Raw genomic sequence first — 5,641 nt, 5'->3', positions numbered from 1 at the left:
AGTATGGTACCAGCCCAGCCTGGCCACATGCCAGGGACTTGAGGCAAAGGGGGAGTGCAGAGAGAAGGGGGCTGGGAGCTGTGGGTTATCTGGACCTGGTCAGGCTGGTGTCACACTGTGTTCTCTCCTTCTCTCTGAAACCCCTCTGCTGCCTCAAGTTCTTGGCACATGGCCAGGTCAAAGCCGTGCTGTGTGACTGCATGTCACTTTGGGCCACATGGGTGCAGCTGGCGTGGCTCCTGCATGACTTGGCTGTGACTGACTTGGAGTCAGGCAGGAGCTATGCCAGCTGCACCCATGTGGCACTTAGCAGCGCATGGAAACAGCATGGTACCGGTTCCTGTGCCCCTTCCTGGTCTAGGCCCAGCAGAGCCTGGATAGCCCACAGCTCCTGGTCCTTTTCCCCCTGCCTCCCCCTTCCCCTGTCAGTGGGGAGAACCTTACCTGAGCTTTGACTTGCCAGGTGCAGGGTTGGAGCACATACAGACCTCACCAGGCACAAGCCTGGCCAAGAGCTCTATGCCCCCTGTCTTGGAGCTTACACAGGGGGCTGGAGGGAGGAACAGGGCAGGCCAGCCTGGGAGGGGAGTGACAGTTGCTGCTGCAGCTGCAGCTGGCATGGGGAAGGGAGAAGGATGAGAAGCACGGAAAGCTGGGGCAGCCACGGGCTGAATACAATTTTCTTTCAGAGGAGCAAGCGCAGACTGAGTAAAATCATTTGGTGGGACAGATCCAGGCTGCAGGCCATATTTTGGCCAGTCATGCTGTTAACTCTAGGTTTCTAGCTGAGTTCTAGCTTGGGCAATTACATTCTGATCTACATTCCCTCCTCCTGCAGTTTGAATTGGAAAAGGCATTTCTCTTTTCTTGTCCTGAACTCTGGTGTTGCTGTGCAATGTCAAACTGTTAAATGTCAGGCCAGAAGTAGGTGTGTTCTTTAATGATGGATGACATATTCCCCATATTAAGCTTGTTTTTTCATTTGTAAATCACGCTATGATTGAAAGGTATTTATGAAAACTGTTCTGTGAGTGTTTACTCTATGAATTGGTGCTGTACACCTTTCACAACTAGGGACATAAATTTCAGCCATTACTCCCTGTGACTGAAACTGTGAACATGTGCAACATTTTTATTAATAACTAATTCTTAAGCTTCAAAGGCTGAAATGCAAAGCATAATTGGTAAATACTGAGGAAGTGTGTTGCAAAATGTTGAACTCTATAAAATTGTTCTGAAAAGGAAGTGTCTTAAAACTGTCGTTGTTTAAAATGCACGCACATCACAGTTAATGGAGCCCATATGCAGGCCCTTTGGAAGTTTTTTAGCAAACTAAAATAAAATGTTTCCATGCCTGTTGTCTGTTTTTTTTAAAGGATGTTTTAGCTCCATCAAACTAGCATACAGGACTTGACAAATTTTCAACTCTTAACTTGCTAAAATGGTTGAAGTCAGAGCAAGGTGGCAGCTTTATAGACTAACTCGTTCAGAATATCTGATATACATTAACATCTGTGTTAACCAGCATTTTACTAACTGGAATACTCTAGTAACTGGAATTTCCAATACCCCCCAATACAAATTCTCGCTTTAGCAATCGGAATTTTTGCTGAGTCTATCCGGCATGTGCATGCGCATCAAGTATTTGCAGTACAAGTATGGCATTGTCTTCTGTATAACTCTCAGATAACCAGAATTTTTAGATAACCAACACGCCTATTACCCCACTCATACCAGAAAACAAAATGTTTATTGTAATCTGAATCACAGCATTTGACAAAGTAGGTTGTAGCCTAGGAAAGCTCATGCCTCTCTGAAAGAGTTAGTCTATGTAAGGTGCTATACTACTTCTACTACCTTCTACAACATTTCAGACTAACAACCTCTTTCTAAAATGGTATTTGCATATTTGGTGTTGAAATTTAGCCACTGCTAAATATTCTTAAGGATAGCATTGCCCTGTAGTCCAGTGGGCAGTGCAGAATTAGGGTTAGAATCCTGCCTTGTCAGAGCTGAAATCACTGCAGCCTAAACCCTGCTATGAGACCGTGGGGGAATACATTGGTCTTAAGAGCTGGAGTAGGAATGGAGAAAAGCCAGGGAAGAGGCTAAGGGAACTGCATGACCTCAGACACCCTGGCTACCACTGCAGCAGTGACATTATGTTTGTAAGGTAGGTAGTAAGTAAATCCCTGAGAACAGCTATCATCCATCCCCACTCTTAAAGTGTTCCCACAGAACTTCTGTTGAAGTAGTCTGCATGTGTAGAGCTTTAGCCTCAAAGCAACAGCTCAAGCTGTTTCTCATCTTCAAGTTCTTGGCTGTGTGAGAACACTTGTGGCTGGCTGCTTGGAGCCACAAATAAATGCCTGGTTGTCATTGGAAGCATCATGCCAGCTGCTAGCAGTAATAGGGAAGGAAGAAAGGAACAGACATAAAGCATAATATGTAGATGATCACAAAAAGGGCATAAAGAGAGAGTGGCCACTGCGTATGGCAAAAGGGAACTTGAGGGGCAGCTAATCTACCACTATGTAGGCACTACAGATGAAAGGAACAATTACTGTAGGAACAGTGAGTGTCATGCTTGTTGTATAAATAGCCTTCTCTGGTAGTAGCAGAGATATGAAGAGACTGGACCAAGACACAGGGATGAGATGAGGGGGTCTCTGGAAAAAAGACAAATATGCCATTTGCTCATTCAAGGAAATCTATTAACAGTGGAGTGTCAAAATGTGTCCCTTTTGATATTGGCCCAACGGTTCACTAACTCCATTCTACCCACTGGTTACAGCAGCAGTATTGTAAAGAGGCTATTACCTTTTGGAATGGAACCAAAGAACAAACCCCTTTAGCTATAGTTATTATAAAATTATGGTGAATGCACTTCATAACTGACCTGGATTTGGAAAGGACAAGAATGAAGTCTTTTACAAGAAGTGAATACAGGGATTGTGGAAAGTGTCAGTGTGATGATGCTGGAAGCCAGTCTTCTATTTATCTAGCGCCATATAATCAATGATGGGTCAAACCATCATTGCATTATGTTCTTCTGCACCCCAACCTTTCCTTTTCAGGGTGAAAGAAGACTTGATATTGGTGAGAATTTTGCCATTGATTTCAGTACAGCCAGCATTTCACTCTCCAGTGTCCATTGAGCAAGGGAACTAATTGTGCCAGTGGTTTCTGTTACCAGCTCACCAGACTTCAGCCCTGATATCTGTTGGTTGGCTGAGTTCTGAAGCAGCTACTAAATATTAATCACTACAAGGAACTCTATATTACAAAAAATGTACATCCTTAATGCACATGCCATTAATAAAAACAAAAGTCTTGTTTTTATTTCTGCTGGGTGTCCGCGCACACTCATCACTCAGGCCAGCCTGGTGGGAGCGCCAGTTTAGTTGCCAACAACCCGACCCGGAACAGGCTGTACTGGTTTACATGGTACCAGATAGCAGACCAAGAGAAGCCTGGCTTGACAGATCTATAATACCTCATCTTAATTTGGTTTTGATGCTGATTTCCTGTGATAAATTATAATTTGGAAGAATAAGCCATTATGAAATGTAATAGATTGTTGAGCAAGTATTCTTTTTCCTGTGTTTCTGATAGGTCTGAACATGTTATGACCATTTAATGTGATATTCTCTCACCTTCTGTGGTAAACGTTTGTGTATTAGAATTGTGTTCTGTTAAATGGCTGTTACAAGGCAGGAAAGAGAGAGAAAGTGGTGGGTAAGTCCTTATGTATGTCTCATTGTATGAATCAATAAATGGAGCTTGTGAATGAAATAAACTATTGAACAGAAAATTCGTCAGTGGATCGAAGTAGAAAAGAGCAGAATACGTTGGAAAAGAAGTATTTTAAAGCTGTTTTAAATGGATAACCAATGTATTGTGCCTCACAAAACTGTGAAAATCTATTTATAGTAGTTTTCCAAGCAAGCAATATATTTCAGTGGACATTATTTGGGGAAATGGGCCAGAAAGTGTGTTTAGGTATGAAACATTGCCTCTCTGTTTTATATTTGGGCTTTTTGACCACTTTCAAAATAAAAAAGGAAAAATAATGGCTACCAAATAAAGCAAACAGGGGCATTTGTGTGAGCAATTGATCAGGCAACGTTACCACAATTAAGCAGCAAAATCCTGACAAAAGAATTAAGCTGAGCAGTGAGGAAAGACAAGATTGCCACTCACCAGTTCAGTGGGGGACATGCGCACAGATCACAGCTTTATTGTATAATGCACATTTTTTTGGTGGGGAGGCAGGATACTGATACTCGAGCACTACATGACAGAGCCAGTTTGTTCCTTGTCCCCAGAAGTGGTTTTCAACTCTGTTTTCAGACTGGAGGCCCCCCTGGGAAAACCGTACCTCTGAATTGGAGATGGAAAAATAACAGGGCAGCTTCCCCCCTCAAGACCTGCGAACGGCCACCACAAGGCAGAAGGTTTTGAATCCTAGGGATTCCTAGTTGAAGTATCTGGGTTCGTCCCGGGATCCACCTTGCGCCCCTTCACGCCTAGGGCACACAAAGGAGCCCCCACCCCCGAGGTTGGGCACGTCCCGGTTGCTCCAGCAGGACCCCACGACCGGCCGCATCAGGCCCGGGGTCGGCGCATACGCCCTGCCGCTGCCTCCTAGCCAGGGCCCGCCGCGCGGGTCACCTGCAGCACACGCAGCGCATCGAGCCGCCCTTTGTGACGCGGCGGCGGCTCCTGTCCTTTTTCCGAAAGTAGTCCCGGCTCTCCCGCTCCCTGAAGGAAAAGGGAGGCGAGGAGAAAAATAGTCCCGTTGGTATGCCCCCGCCGGCGGACGCGTCCCAGCGCCTGTGCAGTACCGCGCTTGCAAGAAGCCGGGAGCTGCCTGCGGGACGACACGCATTGTGCTGCAGGACAGGGCAGAGCACGGAGGCGGTGATTTGCAATGCACTCCAATGCAGCGTAATGCACTCCGGTGCACAGTGGTGTACAGCAGTGAAATGCGATGCAGTGCGGGGCAGGGTAACGCACTCCAGTGCACAGATTCGTAGATAGTACGTCGCCTCGGAAGATCGTTGCGTCTCGCCGCCCTGCACCCAGCAGGAAAGACATCTGGGATCAGAGAATGTGATGCACCCCAGTACACTGCAGTGTAGTATAGGGCAGTGAAACGCGAGGCACTCCAGTGCACCGAGGTGCAGCGCAGAGGACTCCAACGCTGCGTGGCGTCCGGCAGTGCAATACACTCACATGCAGCGCAGTCTATGGCAATGCAATGCAACGCACTCCAAGGCAGGGGAGTGTAGGGCAGTGAAATGCAATGCGATGCACGCCAATCCCCGAGGTGCAGTGCCGCGCAATGCACTCCCGTGCCGTGTCACGCAAAGCAATGCACTTCCGGCTGCCCCGCTCACAGACTCACACAGGGAGAGGGGCGGGAGGCTGCAGGGGCGTAGGGAGACTGGCGGGGCGGGGCGTCGGCAGGAGGCGGGGTCCGTATCCCTGCGCTGCGCACACGGCGGGGGTGGGTCCGGAGCTCGGATGGGGGCTTTGCAGCAGCCCTGGCGTGGCGGCACGGCGAAGGCGGCGGCCGCCTGCTAGGCAGGGGCAGGAGCAGGAGCAGGAGCGCGCCGCGGGGCCCCCCGCCCCCCCG

This window comes from Gavialis gangeticus, unplaced genomic scaffold, assembly GCF_001723915.1.
Source record: "Gavialis gangeticus isolate Ggan-Ray unplaced genomic scaffold, GavGan_comp1, whole genome shotgun sequence".
NCBI lineage: Eukaryota > Metazoa > Chordata > Crocodylia > Gavialidae > Gavialis > Gavialis gangeticus.
The sequence above is the reverse complement of the archived record's forward strand: the minus strand, read 5'-3'. Positions refer to the sequence as shown.